General features: G+C 39.4%; 1 protein-coding gene across 6 annotated transcripts in view; it reads left to right on the top strand.

Moving 5' to 3' along the window:
• The window catches only part of LOC113022133 (plasma membrane calcium-transporting ATPase 1-like), a 127,701-nt gene that overhangs the window by 35,280 nt on the left and 69,961 nt on the right, over positions 1-22,460 (top strand). The gene's annotated exons all lie outside the window — the stretch shown is intronic.

Genomic DNA, 22,460 nt, shown 5'->3' with positions numbered 1-22,460 from the left:
GTTTTTTGTCTGTTTGTTTTTGTTTTGTTTTGTTGAATAGTTCTTGACAAGCGGCATCTAGGTCTTTTACTGTCTATCACAAGGCTAACATGGAGAGACAGATAATCATTCAACCTTGCAATCACACTTGCAGCCAATTTAGAAATACCAGTTAGCCCATTATGTGTGTCTGTGGAGTCTGGAGAGAACCCACACAGGCACAGGGAGAGCATCCAAACATCCCAGCTGGTGAATGTGAACCGGTTGTAGCTTGCTATGAAGTGACCACTGCTCCAACTTTATTGTTTTCACAGTTTTTTAGCTCTCTCTAATAAGAAATGTACATATAGATTAATACAATCAATAAATGGCTTTGCAATGCTATTATAAACAAATATAATGTGTCAGTAACATGCATATAAGTAGCTCTTTGTAAATTCACCCTTTCTAAGGCCTTATAATGGCCTTATATACCCATTACCTATTTAGGACCGAACCCATAACAAAAACTCATGCTTAAAAATGATGTTTAAGAGATGGATCACAGATGATGATCGGCCTCTGAAACAGAGCACTCAAGCAGCAAACACATTCAGCCATCACGCGGGCTTCAGATGACATTAATATTCATAGAATAAAAGTGTGTGTGTGTGTGTGTGTGTGTGTGTGTGTGCCTGTGCCTGTGCCTGATGGGATAGTACCTTTCTCATTACTGGCGGTGCTGTGGTAAGATGCCCGGCTACTTTAGCTACCAGACAAAAGCAGTTTCAACCTAATCCTCATTCAGTGATTTCATTTCCTCTTTAAGCACTAAATGGAAAAACAAAGACGAGAGAAAGGAAAATAAAACCAGGATTTTCTGTAAGAACTGCTCTCTGTAGACCTCACCATCACCATCCCGCCGGTTCAGTCAAGCGGTGTTTGATCAAAGCCTGAGAGGACTTTTGGTTCGGGCCTACAGCTGTTAGCATGCAGCCCAGAGAGGGTCAGCTGTCTGTGACCCCAGCTGCAGGTACTGTCATCTGTATGGAGCCGCCCTGTGGAGCTTGTTAGCTGTCTGAGCTAATTGGAGGGTCTTCACTGCACAGATGCTGACGCACTTCAAAGGAGTTCCCCTTCAAAGAGCAGACAGGTCAGAGAGGGAATAGAAGGAGGATATGAATAAATGCATGATTTCATTTCTCATTTCAGAGTGGAGAACCTGGAGTTTCTTTGTATAAATAATTTTCTGTTGGCTTTGGTAAATTTGTCAACATTTCCAATCTGCATTGTGTTTGCATCAACAAGCTTGTGCAGCCATAATTCTTTTGCTGTGGCAGCCTCTATATTTTCTGGAAAGACTTCCCAACAGGTTAGTGAATGGGTTCTGTGACTTTCATCAGGCCTGGCTCTTCATCTTGGGAAGACATTAAGAGAGCCAAAAGAGAATATAACCCCCACTCAAGACAATGCCTGTAACTCCACCAGATGTACCAGAGCACGTTTCAAAACTTGTCTCGAAGAAAATCTGTTTGGGGATAAAGGACTGAATTTGGTTTCCAAAATGAAAGAAACTGTGCAGGCTAAACACTCAGCTTCTGAAATGTTTGCGAGTTGAAGCCTTGGAACAAAACTGTATGAGACGCCACATCAAATGGAAGCACTCGAAGGGTTTGGATGGGGCTGAGGAAGACCAGTATCATCTTTATTTTTACTTATCTAGGTATCTGGAAAAGCTTCCCAAAACAACAGAATAATCTTTGTCTAACGCATGAAATGTAATTTTATAGTCCCACCACAGGAAATTTATTTTGAGTGTCTTCATAGTTTTATTTTTGAAATACACCAATTTTTATATACTGCAGGAAAAACGAAAATAAATATTATAGTGCAAATTTGCAAAATAACAGCATATGCATCAAAATAAACTATTTCCAGCAGTGCAATATGAGTCCTAAGCATCCCAGAAACGACACATAAAGTCATAAACTCAAACATAACTTTTTAAAACACATAACAAGTAAAACACAAGCTCATAAAGCCCCGATCGTAAAAAAACTACATTTCCGCAAAATGACGTCACTTCCGGTTTCGGGCAGGTCATGCGGTCATGTGATAGTTCACGCTGATGGACGTAGGAAGTGTTACAAACAGCTGATGGATCGGCGAAGCGTGTTTCTGGAATATCATGTTTTTGTTGCTGCAAGTGATTTTTATGCAGTTTTTGCAAAGCTATATGTGGAAGGAAACCGTGACCTAGGACAAGCTGATGGCATAAGATGTAAGTACATACGTAAAACAGTTTCACATATCTCTTTCTGATGTTTGAAATAATCAAACACTTCAAATTCAAATTTTATTTGTCACTGAGTAAACAGGTTTCACTCAGAGTTTCTTTGAAGCAAAGTTTGAGAATCATTTACCTGACGCACAAGGCTACAGGCCACAACCCCAACTAGAAAAAGGCACTACTGGGTACTCAACTAAAGCCATGAACTGTTGTGGATTTTATCCACCTATTAAAGAAGTGACATTCATTTGACTACACTATATGGAGTATATTTTGATATTTTCCCCACCTTACTCGCTTTTTTGTTACAAATACGTGATTCTGTTACACTCCATCAGACTCCAATGACAGACACCAAGTAACATAGTTTGAGGTATTTTCTGACTGTGGTGTCTCATTGAGTTAGTTCAGATCCTAACACATAGTGAGCTTGCAACTCGTTTCCTGAGATGTAAAAATCAGTATTTATGTCAACGTCTCACATGAGACAGGGGAAAGCCATTTCTTCATGGGCAGGCCTTTGACCACAGGGTGTTGGAACAGGTCAAACTATAAACTGCTGACACAAAGCTAAGAAAGAACATGGTGCTTTATTTAATTCTCTACTTCAAAATTCAAATGCATCACTTTTCAAAGCTTACAGAAGCTCCTTTGTCTTCTGTAAGGTGATTTTCATCCAAACGAACCCAAAAACATGCTCTAATTATGAGAAGGATTTGATTAAAGTCTCGGGTATGACTGCGTTGCTCAACGGTGAATGCGGTGTAGAAAGAGGTGCAGAAGAGGTGCAGAAAAGCTACTGGGCTGTAGAGGACTGTTGTCGTCCTCCCAAATTTCTCTTTTTGCCAAGATATCCCCACTCCTGTAATATCACTCTGGTAAGCTGTGATACATGAGTGATTATGCATTTTTATACGGTAAGCAGAGCCTTGAGCTGCTGGCCCAAAATCAAATTACATGTTATACATTTACAGTATTTGCCCCCAAGTTCAAGATGAGTCATCTAAATCTTGTAGTGTTTCACAGAAAGAGGAAGAAAAATAGGATAATGTAATTTGAAAAAACTATAAATACCCATGAATCCACCATTACCAGGAAACCATTGATATACTATCTCTATGATCTTTTTAAAAGAAATGTCAGACTTAAGTTCCCTGGAAAGCCTTCAGCTGATGCAGAATGCTGCAGTGGGCGTACCGACAGGGACTACCCCCCCCCCCCCATGTTGGCTTATCTTCATTGGCTTCCTGTGAAATCTAGAATCAAATTCAAAATACTTCTCACATTTTGAATAATCAGGCCCCATCTTGCTACAAAAGCCCCACTTTACTCTTAGACTGCTGGTTTACATGTGGTTCCTAAAGTATTTAAAAGTAGAATGGGAGGCAGAGCCTTCAGCTTTCAGGCTCCTCTTCTGTGGAACCAGCTCCCAGTTTGGATTTAGGAGACAGACACACTATCACTACTTTCAATATTAGGCTAGAACTTTCCTTTTTGCTAAAGCTTATCCGGTTGTTCAGTCTGACGTCACTAGTCGTGTCTGGACCTAAACTCCGCTGCAGGTCAATATCAAACGATCACTATGGCATTACTGAGAGTTGAAAAACTGTCTAAAGTCTTTCATCTTTAATAAAATGATCAGCGTTCTGCTCTACCAGGTGTAACAATTGAGTTTAACATCCAGGCATCCATGAAAACAGAATTTATGACATTTAACGGAGTTAGAAGTTAGCAGGGAGTTAGCTCGCTAGCTTCTATCTAAATACAACATAGCATGTCCTGACTGCGGGGTTTTGGACACAAATTAAAACGTACAGCTCTGTTATCACTTCCAGCATAAATGAAGACAGAAAACTAAACACCAGTGACGTTTGTAGGGTTACTGAAGTTGGGCTAGCTGGTATATAATGATGTGCTACGTGACCGCTAGCGACACAGCTATGTTAGCATAATATAAACAAGCTAACTTTTTTCCCACTCGATAAAAGTTAACGTGAGTGTTCTCGGTGGTCAGGAACAAATGTAATCGCATGGCAGGATGCTGTAAAAGGACCAAACTTCAGCTAGGAGAACAACTGAGATAATCCATCCACAATACGAGGTTAGTCATTCATATACTGCTGCATGTGTTGGGCTGTAGTTACTTCCTAAGGTTTTAAAAACTGAGCTTAAATAAATGATTAGCGGTAATAAAAGCCGAGGGAGGTCAACAGTGATCACTGACTGTTTTAGGAGCTTTTTGAGATTAAATAGAAGAAAATACAAAACATTAAACATGTTAACAACACAAAAGCCATATTAAACGCAGACTACTTTAGGCCCGGAAGTAGGATTCGTCACGTCATCACTTAACAATTGGATAGTTAGGGCTGGATCAGGTGACCCTGACCCCTCCCTTAGTCATAGGCCTGATGGTGCACTGAGTGTTTCTCTTTTCATCACTCTGTATTTAATGATTAGTTACTATCAATCTCTGGCTTCCTTCCACAGTGTGTCTTTTGTCCTGTCCTGTCCCAAACCCCTAAGAGCCCTTCAGTGAGCCTGGTACTTCCTGTTAAAAGGGAATAATTTTCACCTTTCTGTAATGGAGGCAGTACCTTTTAAGTAAACACCTAAATAACCGATAGTTAGGATTGTAAAACTAACATTTTCTGCATCTGCATTTAGCACGACACCTGTAATTTGGTCATTGTAGTTTGCTCCATGCAAGAAAGCAAGAAAAGTCTCTTCTAGCTCCCCACTATGAATCGGGTCCTTTGATATCTACTATTGCAATGAGTTTAAATCTCATTTATTATATTGTATTTGTACAGTTGCAAATATGAAGTATGGTTGAGACAAAATCCAAAAGTGCATGAGTGTGCTGTTTGGGAATGTAAGGGTTTGTATCCACCTAAGCATTTCTTACCAGCTGAAAACAGCAGACATTTTAGCCAATGAAATAAATAAATAAAATGACAAATAAACAACTGAAAATGATACAACAGGGAGCTGAATTGGTCAAAATCTAAATTTTGATGTAAGATTTTATGGCTGAAACATCTGGAAACAAAGATGTGGGCTGAAGTTGATAAAAGATTCTTTTTTTTTTTTGGTCCAAGTGTCTGCATACGTTTATGAAAACCAAACTAAGAATCAAATCTGTTGGATCAGAAACGGCTGTGGCGGCCCAGAGGGGCAATATTGTGTCATGCAAAGGACAAACATTAAAGGGGCAGTGCTCTAAATCTTTCAGCTGTGCGGCGTGTTTTTAAATTTTACAGCCTGTTTCCCTTCATCTGCGGCAACAATGGAGGCCTTTATCAACCTGCTTCTCAGACAGTCACACCTGGGGACTGACCAGCAGCAGCAGCAGTGTCTGATGTTTCCCTCCCCTCCTCAGTGTTTTTGGGTTATGATCAGCGTGGATCAGGATTCAAGTGATGAACAGCTTCAGAGCCTTAGGCTGTAAACAGGATTACTAAATCTCTGGATGCTCTCCAGATGTTGCTGCTTTGTTTGTTTCAGAACTGTCTTCTCCTCTGTGTCATTCTTTGGGCTTAAAAGAAAGGACAATAAGGTCATGTCCTCTTTAATGCTGTGTCTCTTGTCCCTTCTTATTACTTTCTCTGTGACAATTTGCCTAATCTAAGTGCAGGAAATAATGGATTCATTTACACACAGCATGCTTATTATCTCACACAAGTGTCAGGCTGCAGCTAATGAATAATTTCAGTTGTCATATTTGATTAGCTCGCTTAATTCCTTTTAGGATTATTCAATTGACAATTTAATCTATAGAATACTGTGCATTTTCAAAGAAAAGTTGACATTTTCAAATGTTTAAAACAATAAAACGTTTTTCATTCCAGTTGAGGAAGAACAAAACAAACAACAGAACCAGTAATTTTCTGATTGATTGACTTAGCAGTAATCTTTTGGCAGGAATGCTTAAAATCAAAGCGATGGTCCAAGAACACACCAGTATGCTTCAGTGGAAAATAAACTTGACAATTGTCCACGTAACAATGAAAGGAAATGGCATGTTTCCAGAAAATATTACCAAGTGGCAGCAGGTACAAAGAGAAAAGGAAAGGTCCAAGAACATAGCCTTGCGGTACCCCCAGGGGAGGGCAGCAGGCACAGAAAATTCTAGTATTATTTTGGTCTTTTACCTTAGCATTAATTAGCCAATATGTGTGTTTGTGATTCCACAGTTGTTATCTGATCACAGCCAAACACAAGACTTTTGACTGCAAGAAAACAACACAGCCATAGTTAGAATGCTAATCCTGAGGATTTAAAATGCCACTGGTTAATGTTATGGTAGCAATATTATTGTTCTGTGGCTTTAATACATGCACTGCAGCCCTGACATTCTCAAGGCATTACCCAACAAAGGTGCATATCAGAGCTCAAACATCCAGGTGCAGTTTGACTGGATATAAGCTGCTCTTTAAACTGCCAGTGTGCCTGCACAAAATCCATGTGGCGTTGGAATGCTCCGGTGTGCGAGCATTCCCTCTTGCATGCTGTCGTGGTACCTCCCTCGCCTAAAACATCTGAAGTGGACTACTTCCTACTGTGTGCTACATCTGTGAAAAGACAACTGTGGAAATAATCCTGATGTGATTCTCCAGGAGGATCCTGCGTGAAAATGGTGAACAGTTTGTTGTTATTCATACAGTTAATGGAGGATTCAAGTCTTTCTATACCAAGGCTTCAGGAGACATTAAGGACGAAGCTCAGCTCAGCTAAGACAATCAGACTTTTCCACATCATCACCAATCACTGATCGACCGAGAGCCTGATTATTCAGGATTTTCTGAGGGTCACAAATTTTAGTCTGCTGCCACTCAGTTTTAGAAGTTTCACAGTCTAATTTCCCTTATGGCGGCTGTTACAAGATTAATATAAATTGTAGTGAGCTTTTCAATATAACTGAATTGGATTGTACCTGAAGCTGTAGTCTTGAGACTTGTGTGATATAAAACTGCACTCAGCTGCAGAACAGATTGTAATTTATTTTTATTTCCTTTATCAAACCTTCTGTTCGCAGTACAATTTCTGCCCTTCTTCCAAAGATATCTGGTCCTAATAAAATGTATGGTTGACTGGGGGCTTCCTCCTGATGTACAACGCAGCTTAAGGTGCAGACTAAAACACATATAACCAAAAATATATGATCAATAAAATCTTACAGTGGCTATTTGGGATTTTTTTATTTTTTTTTTATTATTATTTTTTTTTAAAGGTCAGCCTGCAAGCTGTACGAGATGGGGATCTCTGATGCAGTTAGAGGCGGCTCATTTTCAAGTATGCTATGGATCAAGCTGAAAAGCTAATGATTTATGTGAAAGATAAAGTTCTTGTTAGGCTGAAGGGAACTTGGGCTTTTTGTCCTTTTTAGATTCTATTTTGTGCAACTCCCAAACCTACTGATACAAGGGGAAAAAACTTTGCAACAGGAAATTTATTTTTAACTTTAAGTCTCCATAGCAGCTTCCAAAAAGGCACGAAAACATCAAAGAGTGGAAATAATGACACTATTATGCAACAGTTGCTCATGTGGATGTGCTTGTTGGTGCTTTCAGCCTGTGTGGTCATGAAGTTTGGACTATATTTACAGATGTCACATGGGCCCCTGTAGCCATTTAGATGGGGAGGAGAAGACCTTCAGACAATGTCATCATAGCAATAGCAATGTCTGATATTGTATAGTTATTCCTAAAGGCTCAGTTTGAGACAGGAAAAACCTGGAATAATAAAATGATGTTGGGTTTAAATGTCTGTCACTTATTTGTGGCACTCAGTAGATTAAATTCTTTTACCACAGGACCACAGTCTGCACACTACCAGCTCTGTTAAAGTTTGCCTGTAGATCTTTTAACAGAGCTGGTAGTGTGTCAGAGGCAGACTTGACATCTTACAAATGAAGAATTTTATGTTTTTGTTTTCCAACCAATTGAAATAGGAAAGTTTGAGATCTCTTCTGGTTATTTTTGTGTTGCTTCTTTCTGAAATTGCATGTTATAACCTTCAGAGTTGATTACCAACATGCCTGATTACACTCTCTCTGGGCCTATCCATGACAGCAAAGAGGTTTCCACTTGATCCAAAATGAGCCCTCTGTAAATCTACGGGGTCTCATATTTCATCGCCCTGATGGATTGGATTGTCTAGGATTGCACTGACTCTTTTCTAGAGTTAATAAAAACACTTTTCAACACTAGAGCCCCTAGTTTGGTTCTTTTGGCACAGATGACAGCTGTAGCTCAGGAGGTAGAGGGGCTTGTCTACTAATGGGTCGATTGTTTGATCCTATATATTGAGAAGTCCTCGGATGAGATAGTGAGTCTCAGATTTTCCATGCTGTGTCCATTGATTTTGAGTATGTACATAATGGATTAAAAGCAATTAAAGCGCCAAAGATAAAAGTGCTCTATAAATATGACACCGCCTCCGTTTCCCGTGCAGTTTAAGACCATCTCCAAAGATTGTAAACACAAGATAATTGGGGTAAGAAGATTCTTGTTTTCCCTTTATTTTTCTATTTTTTCCCTTTACCTTTTTTGCCCCTGACTAAAAGCCCAGAGTCATTCTTTAGGTGTAAAGAGAAACCTCGTTTAACAAGATCTATCTAGCGGAAGTAAAACTCTCAAAGTTTTCATAGATGATGATGTACAAAGACTTTTCGTTGCTGCAGCTGACTGTCTCCAGATCACTTAAGGTCTGTTTCCTGGTCTGCTTTTGGCGAAACACAGCAACTGCCAGCATGCGTTTCCAGTGGTTGCCCTGCTGCTACAGTGCAGGTCAGTTCATCTGTGATGGAGGTGATGTGGGCAGAAACCCCAGGCTCTCTTTGCCACCTTCTTCACCCCAAAAATCACCACCCCCACCCCCTTCCTTCATTTATGCATTGGTTTATTTGTTTTTCATATTATTTATTTGTTTTAAACGTCATGGGAGTCATCTGTAAAAAATCTGAATGAATTAGCCTACTATCTTGGCTGTTGCTTCACCACGTCAGCAATCCTTAATAGGTGATACTTGAGACATGTGTGACAGGTTGTAGACTTTGCAGTTTTGGGAAAGCTGGGCCCATTTTCACCCATTTAAGAGTAAATCTTAGCAGGTATCATAGCGGAGTGAGTGTGGCCTGTAGTGTGAAGTTGCTTGGAGTTCTCAGCAGGAGTAGAAATTATATATTATATATCTTATATATTAATATGAATCCATCCACCATATTTGCTGTTTCAAATGAAGGACAGTGATATTTCTAAATCCTGCTTTTTATCTCTTTGCACAGTCACTCCTAGATAAACAATCAGCTGACTACCTAAACTGTGGTTATGGTTGACAGATTTGTCATTGTTCATGCAGACAGAGACGTCAGCAGCTCGGTATCCATTTATACTCTCACAGCATCTCAGTGCGGTTTATTCTAGTCCCATCTTCGAAAATAGAAGTCAATATAGGAAGCAAAGCAATGGCTAAGGTTTCTTCACTGTTTTATGTAGAACATCTCATCTTTTCCAACTGCTGCAACAAACTCATCTGGGAATTTCTGTGCTTCTGCGTTGTGATAGAACTTGTGAAATCTTGTAGAGACAGATTCCTGCTGTTAGGCATCTTGGTTACAAAGAATGGAAGGCGCAAGGCAACTTGGCAGTATCGTCATGAACAATAAGTACCCGATAACCTGAAAATATTAAAATTGGCCATTTTTGACTTTTAGACACATTGTTCTCCTAAGTCCTGATCACAAACATGTAAACTGACAGACATCAAAACTATTCACATATTTTTCATAAAAGGCTCTTTTACTTCCAAAACATAGGTTTATAGATTCAGGTTTCGTAGATCTGACTGGTTAATGGCAGTTTTCTGCTCTGTGATGGGAAGATTAAATTAAAGGGTTTAAGTTGATGAGCCTCAGTTTGTGCTGACTGCCTTAAAGTTTGAAGGGTTAATTGCACAGCCTGAAATAAACAGACAAACGGGAAGCTGGCACTGCTTGCACACATGTCTTGCTTCCTGTGATCATGAGTCATTTACAAACCAGTGAATGAGTGTGCTTGTGTGACTTTGAGCCTTGGGAGCTTTTTTTTTTTTTTTTGCAGTGGAAAACTGTAAGATGAATCTTGCTAATTGTCCATATAGTGTCGCTGTGTGAGAACATCATTAACAGACACAAAGGCAATGTGTGTGGGTGTGTGTCTGTTTGTGGCTCCCTCCAAAGATGTTTTAGCTTTCCGCCCCAAAGAAAAGTCACCAGAGTTGTAACAAAATATGTTTCTCATATTTTAGGTTAATTATCATTCATACAACCATCAAACTGATAGAAACAAGAATATGCATATAAATATGGGCATATTCCTCATGTTTTAAATAATTTGACAAGGTCAGTGCATGTACAGCATAACTTGTACATACCCTGACCTTATTATTTGTAACTCTGGGCATATTTAATATGAAATTTACCACTATAACAGTGTATATGTTACATAAAAGAGGGGACAAATAGTAATAGTGATAGAATAGAATATAAATATACATGTACTGTTCAGTAAGGTAACACAGAAAACACATTTGTGTGCACTGTAAGGGACCCAAATATTTTTAGCTGCATAGTCACCCAGTAAAAGCCTATTTTGTGCTTTAAAAAAAACACCCCCCTGGTGTGTGTGTGTGTGTGTGTGTGTGTGTGTGTATTAGCCATGCTGAGGGGCCATAAATCTATAGACACACTGTGGGGACTCCGACATGGGGTATGATTTGGGTAAGCCTCAACATAATTAATGCAAGTCCTTCCATTGTGAAGTGATGGAAACATGACTGTGTGTTTGTGTGTTCTTGTGTATATGTGACGTTTCTGTTCTCTGCAGTATGGGGATTTCCTTTTTCCACTCTGGTCACATGACTGCAGATATGGGTGTGGTCTCCTGCATTCCTGGCCTCTTGCTTTGCTCTCCTTAGGCCATCTGGCATCCTGCGACACACTCTCTCTCTCTCTTACACACACACACACACACACACACACACACACACACACACACACACACACACACACACACACACTGTCGTCTAGACTCAACTCACACTAGCTCAGTGTAACGTGTCCTGCATGTGGAAAAGCCTGTATGAAGTCACTGACATGATTCAGGACTCAGGACTGTATGTGTGTGGGGTGTGTGTGTTTGCATGTGATTGGTTGTTGAGCGAACCAAGAATCAACTTCTTCTTTGTGTGGTGGGTGTGGGCAGCAGTGAGGTTGAATAGTAGGTGTGTGTGTGTGTGTGTGTGTGTGTGTGTGTGTGTGTGTGTGTGTGTGTGTGTGTGTGTGTGTGTGTGTGTGTGTGTGTGTGTGTGTGTGTGTGTGTGTGTGTGTGGAGGAGGGCGGTGCAGGCTTCTCCTTTAGTATGCAGAGCAGGTGTGTCTGCAGAGGCAGAGAACCGAGATGGAGGAAAAGGAGGGAGGATAACAGCAGCTGAACAGCAGACCGGTCTGATGGAAGATAATGAAAAGAGAGAGATGAATGAAACTGTTTTTATGACCTGTTATTGTGTGTGTTTCACTGCGTGTTTGGAGGAGAGAGAGAGAGACAGAGAAATTTTAAAATTTACATTCAAATCAAATTTCCTTATGCCAGCAGCCTTCTCATAGCAGGCAAAATAATATAAGTGACAGCAGCTGGACTGTGGCTGAAACATCAAATAAAAGATCAAAGTATTTAGGAAACAGTTTGTGATTAAATATTCTAAAGACAGGAAGAGAAGAACTGTCTGACAGGCTGAGCTGTGATGAGGTATTGATCCTGTTTCCTGGTCCAAGCGTCTCCACCATATGAGGAACCAACCCCCCCCCCCCCCCCACACACACACACACACACACACACACGCACACAAAATCCCCCAAAAAACTGTAGAGGCATATGATTCTCAGTCCCTACAGTTTTGTGTATGCACTATTCATGTGCAGCAAGGCTTCAATTTAAGTTTTAAAAACTCGTGGTGCACACTTGAGCCTCCAGCCTCCAGCTTTTTCCAAATATTGATTTTTGACGCTTCAGAAAAGAGTCACTCTTAGGCCGTCTAAGATTTCAGTGTGGACTTTAAACGCAGGACCAGGGTTTCTTTTATTTAGTGATCAATCCAAAGCACACAGCATCGATTTAATGGCTGTCCTCGTGTTGTGAATGGACCCGTCTCATATGTTCTCTCGGCTGAAGTTTAATCCATTAGGAGCGTTTTCTTCCTGCCATGTGTGATGGCATTCCTGTGCCCATCAGGGACCCCATTGTTTTATTTTTTAAAATAATTTAGCCATCATCAGTACATCTCGTGTAGTGATCGGTTTATATTATTAGCCTAGCTCTGTAGCTAGCGACCTGGTAACAGATCATTAAATGTCAACAAGGCCAGGGGTGTGAAACACATTTTACTTCACGGGCCGCATACAGCTCAATTTAAACTCACAGGAGCCAGTCAGTAAAGCCATATATTCTAAAAAAGGAAAGAAAACTCAAATTTTTTTCATTTTTATTGTAACTCTATAAATGCATGACAAGTGTTGAGAAAAACAAATGTGTTTTTATGGCTTCAAGAAAAGTTGTTCTAAATGTATAAATATGTGGAAATTTCCAGAAATGTTCACTCCTACGTAAAAAATGCTGGAATTGATATGTCACACCAGAAATAAATAAATAAATAAATAAAGCTGATTTGGACCTGCTGGCAGGTCTGTCACGGCTCCTGGGCCACATGTTTGACCCCTTCAACTAGCACAGCTTCACCGACCCTCCAAACATTTTTATAGCTGCTGATGACAGTGAAGCTTTTGATAAGAAGCTGAGTGATTTACAACATTAAGAGTTACAGTTGCTAGCTTCTGGAGTTTACATTTACAGCCCTCTGTGTTACTTCCTGTCCTCCACCCGTGTGTTTAGCCTTGCTGCATGATTGCATTTCCTGAGATAAATTGTGGTCTGCCTGCAGCTTAGCTTAACTTTCAAAATAAAATGTAAGCAGGGTTCCTTCCTGTCTTAGCTTTGGCCTTTGGTGGGTTAATTTGTGTAAAGGGAAGCATTAAGTCTAATTAACAAATCTGACTGCTTTTTCCTGTTATTTTCACTTCACTGCTGATGATTTCAGACCTCCGGGCCATGCCAAAAATTTCTCTAAGCAGGAAAAACACTGTAAACATCAGCATCATTTTGTCTAAGGCCAAAGAGTAGCGCACAATGACTTCATTAAACTGCAATGAAAAACATTTTTCAGACGAGTGTGTTAAAGTATTATGATTGATTGGTTTTATTTCTATCTATAGGCTCAGAAACTAGATGTGCAAAAAGCTGTAAACAGAAAGGCACAGTCCTGTAAGATAATCAATATCAAAAGAGTTAATGGCATTGGCTGAGACAGAGCAGGCTGAAAACAGACTTTACTATAGAGCCCTGCTTCTGAATGGATATGCTTATCAGCCTTTGTCACAGCCTTTAGCCATATCCTCTATCATTCTCTGACATGTGATATGTCCTTTTTCTAGTTACCTGCTTGATCTTTGACCTTATATATTATAATATTCTTGGTAATAAACAACCTATAATGATACATTTTCTAATCTGTGTTCTAGCTATTTCATCCCCAGCAGCCTGAATGGGACCTGGCAGCAGATCGAATCAAGCATAAAACATTTGTGTATTTTCTGCATCACCAGCTGAATGTCACTTCATGTGATTTTGTAACTTATACTGTAACTTTATTGCGCAACTTCCTTCTCTAGTGTTATACGGCTCAATGGGCTAAGAATATAAAAAAAAACCCAACATTTTTCTTCTGCAGAGAATCCGTTTCGCTCACGGAACGTACAGAAAACGGAAAAAAAAACCATCAGTGAAAATGTGGGAAAAACAAAACTCTGAACATAACTGGCTTCAGATCAGGTTATAATGAGCATCAGCTGCTTTGATAATTAACCAGGTAAAAGAGATGCAAACGTGACGATGTCTGTCAGTTTATCCTTTACCTGACTTTGATTAATGGCGGCATTTCAGAGTGACCCCAAACGCCACATTAATGCTAGGGGTCAGTTTTCTGAATTTGAGGTGACTTGTTTTATTTGTATCAGTTAATTAAGTACGTTTCAGAAAATGGTGATACTTGGTGGAGCTCAGATTGAGCAAATGTCTTCCACGCGTCCAACAAACACAGTTCAGCATCTGCACTGCAGAAGTCTGCAGTCCCGCCAATAATTTATTCAGGAGTCGCGCTGTCTAGATAATTGTGTCATCTTGACGGTGTTTCTGACGTTTTAGGTGCCTTTTTGAACATTTTAACACAACTCTATTGTGTTAATGTCCCGCAGGTTTCTTTATAATAACAATGTGATGTCAGTGCGTGAGTCATTGTGCACCTTGGTTTTGTTTAGTTTAACCAAATGCAGTTAGAACTGCCAAAACATGAATCCAATCCTCTCTGAGGCAGAGTGTGTCTGCAAACTGTTTACATGTGAAAAGACGTGCCTACATGTTTATGTTTTCAGGTGTTTTCCAAAACGTTCTCAGAAATGGGCTCCAAAGCGAGACTCGTTTATGAGAATATTTATTCATAACCAGCTCTGCAGTCTTTCAACTGCCCTCAGTTTTTGAATAATACTTACCAAGTTATAAACACGGCGCTTTCTCCATCTCCACATGATGTGAAAGTGGGATGCCTCGCTTCTGTAACAATTGGGTTCTTGTACTATAAAGTGTTTTAAGGCTTCTTCAAACCACACATATAATCCAAAATAGTCTTTTTTTTTTCGCTTTCCACACACACAAGCTTATGCTATCGCACATGCATATAAGTTGAGTGGCTGGCAACATGGCAACTACAGCATAATTTAATCTGCAGTAAGAAATAGATAAGACAGACAAAGAACAGACACACTGCCTCTCATGCACGGAAACTGGTTGTCTTAATGCCACGTTGATGCTCCATCTATATTTAGATGTCTGCTCAAAACCTCTTGGGACTTTCTTATCTTCTCTTTGTCAAATATTGAAACACGAAAATGTTGGATTATTTCAGCTGACAGCATTCCCACTGCATTTCCAGAGGAAATGTTTAGTAAAGGTTCTCCACCAAACACTGGATGTTAACACCTTTAAACCTTTAACTTTCAATGGGAATCGGCCCATTACTGTGGCAAGGAAAGCTGCCTGGAAATGAATGCATGTTCTCTCTCTTTTTTTTTTTGTCTTGCAGTGAATCAGGGCTCACAAACATACAGAACAGGTTTCAGAGATATCCTGCGGCTGCGTTCAGTATGCAGACAGACATACTATAGGCATGCCGCTGTCATGCATATATGAACAATGTTTGTTGCCCAGTCTCTCAGATACTATCTTTCTATGAATGATCTCTGTGTAGATGAACAACTTGCAAGGGCATGTGCAGTTTTAGCAATACTCTCACGAACACATCACCTGTTTCCAGTGTAGCATTTGGTCATAATTTGGTTACTACCAACAGGTGACGTCTTGGAAACTTTGCTCTGTGGTTTCAAGATCACCAGGCCTTCTGCAGTGTTGCAGAACAACATAAAAACTAACATATCTGTGACATCATATCTAAGTCTGGGTAATGCTATATCGAGTCATCAAAAGTAACATTTTTAGAACGTAAAAATAACGCATTAACATCATTGTTTCTTTTAACAGTGCTGCCGGGTGTTCTTGGCCTCACGTTAAGACTAAAATCTGAATAGTACTTGCATAATGAAAGTAATTCTTTGGCCTTTGTGCTCAGTCAAAACTTAACTTGTTAACACCTGCAGTTCTGCATTTAAGGCAAAAACCATAACAATTATAACTTGAAAACTTGGAAAGACGACTTAACACTTTTCCGTTTTTAATCAAATCCATGACGTAGTTTGGATGTCTAGGAAAGTCATCTTTCAACTAGTTCTTGCCCAGTGGGTAAATTTCCGCCTAAATAACCTGCTTTTCCTTTAGTGTTGATGTGAGTGTCATTAGATCACTAACTCTTGCTTACAGTTTTTAATAACTAGCTTCCACCTAAAAAGATTTAAAAATGTACACTATACTCAGTAGTCTAAATTAAGTGTGCGTTTTCTGTCTGTGTGTATTTATACTTTTATATTGTAGATGTGCTGCAGCCTCCAAAATGATCTCGCAGTAGAATTAACACCTCTTTAAAACTGTTACTCATTATAACCTTCATGAAAGGGCATTTAAGAGGATTGTTGCATTAGTTTTAGCTAATAATAAACCGGCACACAAGTGTATTAGAAAGCTACTTCTCATTCCAGCTGGCACTTGGCTAGTGGAAATATTTCATCACCAGTAATCTGAGAAAGAACTGGTTTGTGCGAGTGATATGTAAGTGTGCAGGAGGATTAGCTTGTGTATGTTGACCTGATCGGACCTGTCGGTCTTCACATGTACATTATTCTGTGCAGCTTGTTTGTAGTTGTGATTACACATTGGAGAATTTTCCAGCGTTAGCTAGTTGGACCTGTGTTACAACCTTGTGGTTTTGTGATTTAGATTTTACAAATATATTCCATTCCCATTCGGCAAGTGGTTGTAACATGTTAGGGGCGGGCTACTTTGCTTTTGTAATCTATTGTTTAGGCTACACGATATCGATGTAGGGAAATGAAAATGGGTTTCATGCAGTGACTCTCACATCATAATGGATGGAAGCTAATGCTGCAGCTGCTCGAAGACTTTTTGGTCGTCCACGTGTTTCTCTAACCAGCTGGTAAGGTTTTTGTAGGTTTTAGTGATCGTTTACATTTTTATAATTCTAAAAACAGAGATTGGGTATTTGTCAGGCATTGTAGTGGAGGACTTACTGTCATGTAGACATGCTAGTCTAATAGAATAATACACTAGTTTGAAGGAAAAAAAACACAAATGAGCTAAAAAATAAAAATAAATACAATACTAAATAAATTGCCTTTTTTATTTTAGTTTGTTTTTCAGGACAGAAATGTGAAGTTTTTTACTTCACATTTCTGTCAGTTCACTTAAAAGTTTCCACACTCCTGCTGCCCGCCTTTATGTTTAGTTTAGTTAAATTTAATACACTTAGTGATTTCCAGGAAAAGAAGATGTTTACACCAACTAGCAACTCAGCAGGAGCAACTCGGTAATCTGTAACACCTCTCATTACAGATTACAGTAAGAAAAAAGCAGGATTTTATGACTCCATAATCGCCTAATCTTACACAAACACTAACGCAACAAACAGAAAATCATGTAGTTTGAGCCGGGCATTACATAATTTACTAACCCTGAATTAGCCCCAACCACAAATGCTTGATTAGTTTGTTTGTTTGTGCAGCAGCAGAGAGCAGATCTAATCAAAACTGAAAATGATCAAAAATGAACCACCAGAAGAGGATGCAGCGTTTCACTGGCTCTCATCTCTGTATTGATTTGTGTATGTGCAAGTCATTTTTCCTGTCTTGCTCTCAAACACAAGAGGTGAAAATCCCATTTCTCTCCTGACTGGCATGAGGATTCAGGAGGATTTTTTTCTTGTTGTTTTAAAAACTTTCAGTTGTTATTATGTTCTTGATTTCATTTGAAATCTTAGATTTTACTTTAGATTTGGTTTCCAGAGAGAGATTTTGTTGTTAGCGATAGATGAATTTGTCAGATGCAAGATGCTATAAATTAAGAATCACCATTAATTATACATGTGTGTATTGACATATACACATCTCAGTAAATTTATATACCAGTGCTTCTGCATACTGCATGTCTTTTGTAAGTGCCCAGTATTGTTTCAGTTATTTTTTCCATTTTTCTTTTCTAGTTTCTATTTCTATTTGTATTTTAACTGAAATGTGTCTCCCCACCCAGTTTTAGTCGTCAGTGACAATAACATGGTTTCTGGCCAAGTTCTACACTAATATTCAGTAGCAAGCTGACCTGCACATGAGCTTAATGGCTCTGCAGCTTGTTATGTATGACAGTTATCAGATGACAGCTTCTGTGGGTTTCAATGCCTTTGCAAAGCAGATGAAACAAACCTATTTTTTTCTGCACTGTGACAGTATATGCAACCTGGTGGTGTATCTTCGTGTCATCACTTTGTTCCCCCACTTATGTTTGTGATAAGGAAACAACTTGTTAAAGCCTGACAACCTTGCAAACACTCAGTGACCTGACAGGCTAGAAAATGTGTGTTTTGTTTGAATGAGCAGGTGTGTCATTAGGGTTTAAGGTCAAAATGCTTACCTTCGAACTGAGCTGGGTGTGGTTGTATAGTCAACAAACAGAAGGTGTATGTTGTTTGTGAAACTCCACCCAAAATATGTGGGTTGTGCAGTTTTGTTTTATTTACATTTCACATTCATGAATGAGGGACTTTTATTAAGTAACAAACATTAATGTTCTGACTAATGTTGCTGATTATATCCATGCTGATAAGACGGTCATAAAGCTTCTGAAAAATACTGCTATTAATAGGAAATTGATAAGAAACTGAGCTATGAATTGCACACTGAAGCTCTGCCCATGTACATCAAAACACACTAAAAGCACAACATGGTAACTCATTTGGTTTCTTTAATGCACATCTGAATAATGAATGTAAACGTAGATATTCGATCTTTTTTAATTAAATAGTCGCACATTTCATCCTCTTATTGCCTCTGTAATTAAGTAATCTCATTATCCATAATTAACACATTCCATCACAGTGACATCATCAACAATTTCTTTAATAACTTAGAACAAACAAGCATTCATTTTATTACCGCGTTCTTATGTTGCGACTAATGACTCAAAAATAGTTACTGAAAACATGAAACCGACTTACGGGATTGTTAAATTATCTGGGAGAGGCCAGTGCCGTGTGAAACTGTGGCGGACATTAATATAAAGCGTGTAAATACAAAAAAAAGAAAAACATGAGCTTTTTCTTATTAATATTTTCCAGTTAACAAAAAGACCAAAAAAAAAAAAAAAAAAAAAAAACGAGAGATGGGGCATAAAACAAACTCATCCAGCTCCTCTTTTTTACTTGTAAAAGTGCAGCAATCATTAATAAACGTTGACACAGATGTTGACACAGATAAATCTGTAAACTCTTTACGGCAATTATTTACAATTTATTCAAATCAACTTTGCAAACATGTTAATGTAATTTTGTTTATTTGTGTAGAATGACCCGATATTCTACTTGGTGAAGGACTGCACAGCATCTTTATGCGCCACGTTATTCTTTTTCATTAGCTCTGTAATATTCAACGCTGCAGAACAGAAAGTTTTCTCAAATCTGCCACTGATCAGTGGCTGTGACGAAAGCGGGGAAGGCCCCGTCCCCTTAGGGGGATGTCGATCAAACTGTGCGCACACGGGTTCAAGCTCAGGCTAAGCTGTCACTGTGAACGCTGGCGTTGCTCTAAACGGGAAGAATTTGGAGTCAACCCAAAGTTGAACATTACGCAGGATGTGGTGAAAACCCTCACAAAGAAAACCATCACACAGACTGGGAAAATGTTTATTTAATATGAATTATCTGGTTTTATTCCATCCATCCACTCTTAATATTTATTTTGGATATTTTTTATTGAAATAGAGAGTACCCCTGGATTAAGGGTAAGGAGCAGTAACTAATAGATTTAGGTAAAAAAATGAATTTTTAATTAAGTATATAGATGAGCTGCAGTCTATTATTAGCCTGGTAAATGCTGAACCATGAAATAGCTGCCGAACTCATGTATGAAATATGATACATTTGGCGTTACAGGATTAGGTTGTAAAGGGGAATACGTGAGTGGAAGCAGATATCTGGCATGAGAACAGCAAAATGTCAGTCAAAAAACTTGACTTTTACAATTTAAATGACCCAACTGGAAATCTGCACCGTGTGCAGTTGTCATAGCACAACAGCTTACACTGAGACTGCACCTCTTCTTCTTCAATCATTAATATGTCTAGTAAACTTTTCTTATTTCCTGTATTGTGGCCTGTAAAAAGTAATGCCATTGTAGTAGATTTTAAAGTATCACATTGCAGATATTGCACTGCAAACGTGAGCAGGGATAGCTCAGTAGGTAGAGTGGTGGCCCCATGATCGTAAGGTCGGGGGTTCGACTCCACTGAACGGCTACCCTGAGGTACCCCTGAGCAAGGTACCGTCCCTACACACTGCTCCCCGGGCGCTGCACTGGTGGCTGCCCACTGCTTCACTGGGTGAATGGGTTAAATGCAGAGGAACTATTTCCCTATGGGGACTAACACGCACACTTTACTTTACTGTACATGTCGAGAAAGAAAAACGTCTTTGATCCTTGTGAGCTCTCGCTCGTACCGCCACGCTGATGTGGAGTGAGTCTCCCTGTGCAGTGTATTTTGTTTCAGGTTGGGAAAATTTGCATTATGTAAAGTCATACTGAGATGGCCATCAGCAATTCCTGTTTGAACAACAATCTCTGTCTTACATTTGATACCGAGCAAACCATGTTAGGATTATTATAAAGACTTCAAAGCAAATTTCTGAAGAGGAAAGCATCACGAATTTTTTTTAGCATTTTTACACAATAAACATTTAACTGTCTCTGACTTGGGAGTCCAGATGCCATCGAATGTAAATGAGGTCTATACTTTGATTAGACGTTCAGTTGGTAATTTCTCTAAGTGAACCAGGTGCCAATTATTGCACAGCGAGCCAGCTGAAGCTCCCACTGTTATATTAAGCATTCACCAGAGCTTTGAAATTGTTCTGTCTGTCCTCCTCAGTCTGAGAACCACTGACCCAAGCATCATCCTGCAACACCTGTACCAAAAACCACCACTCAGAAAATGCTTAACCCTGGCAGTAATGGTAGTACTTCTCTAACAGGGTCTGTGTGTGTGTGTGTGTGTGTGCACGCGCTCGTCCATCAAAGAGCGCTAAACTGCGAAAAATGGAGGACAGCCTTTGATGTGCACTTACATAATCTGTAGCGATGGGCTGGAGAGTCAGAGTTTGGCCAGACACACATTTTCACACTCTGACCCAGTGGATATCCTCCATCTCATTGTCTCCTGCTTGATGCTGATTGGCTCTCAGAGCTGCATTGCATTTACAGTGACCTCTGGCTCTTCATCTCTTCATCTAGTTTTTCCTAAACTCTTGATTATGGCATCTAATCTTTTCCTGATTTGTAGTCTGTAATTAAATTTGCTGCCTGATATTGTTTTCACAGATGCTTCAGTTAATGAATTCAGAGGCCAACTGCTGTCTTCAACTGCTGTGTTTTATTTCACTGTATAGCTGTGCTTTTGCACACATAGTAAGGCTGAGAAGAAGAGAATATGTGAATAAATCAAGGCCTGTGGGCCAACTCAAACCCTTCAAAATGTTTATATGGCTCACATATAATTTCAGTGTTGACCAAATCTGATCCACCCCGTTGTAGCTGTGGTCTACACACACCAGTGTAACCGAGGGGGGTGAGTCTTCTTCCACTTTTTTAAATTATTTCTGCAGGAATTGGCCAGTTGGTGTGGCAGAGGAAATGGAAAGCTCTTTCTGATAGTAATGAGTAAATGTTAACTAAGGTGGAAAAATTGCCACTTGGGGTTCAGGATTTGCCCTTGGACCCTTTTTCAATGACACAGTGGCAGTTCTGTAGCATCAGATTCAGAATACTTCATGAATCCAAGAGGAAATTATGTAAATTATGAAATTACTATGATGGTACTACACCCACTGGCAAGCAGTAGTAACCCTACCATACAATGAGGTATTTATTTTATATGGCACAGGTGTACTACGTGATCTTGACTAAATGTTATAAAGGCTAATAAATGTTTTTGTGTGGCCTGCTTCAGGGCTTTAATGTGAAGAACTAGCAGAAGACATACATTTTCAATGAAGGTAAACCTTGTCAACAGACCGTATCTGTCCAGCACTTGATTTCGTTCTCATTTCCCAGTGTGGTTGTTAGTAAAACTACATTTGACACCCTTGATTTTGAACTCAATCCACAGCTGTTTGCAAGGAAATAAACTATGACTCCCTCATAAATACAACAAAAGACAAAATGCTGCTTTTTCTGACCAGAGTGATAAACTCACAGCATATGGTTAATGGAGAGCAGATATTTACCAAATAACCACAAGTCTCACAGGAGCTGCGCAAACTGATAATAAGTTTATATCATAACGACCTCGGTGATTCAGGGGACTCCTTTAATAATCTAAGATGAGAAAATCTCTTCT

The sequence above is a fragment of the Astatotilapia calliptera genome, chromosome 5 (genome assembly GCF_900246225.1).
Source record: "Astatotilapia calliptera chromosome 5, fAstCal1.2, whole genome shotgun sequence".
Lineage (NCBI taxonomy): Eukaryota > Metazoa > Chordata > Actinopteri > Cichliformes > Cichlidae > Astatotilapia > Astatotilapia calliptera.
Note: the sequence above shows the minus strand (reverse complement) of the source record. Positions and strands in the feature narration are given on the sequence as shown.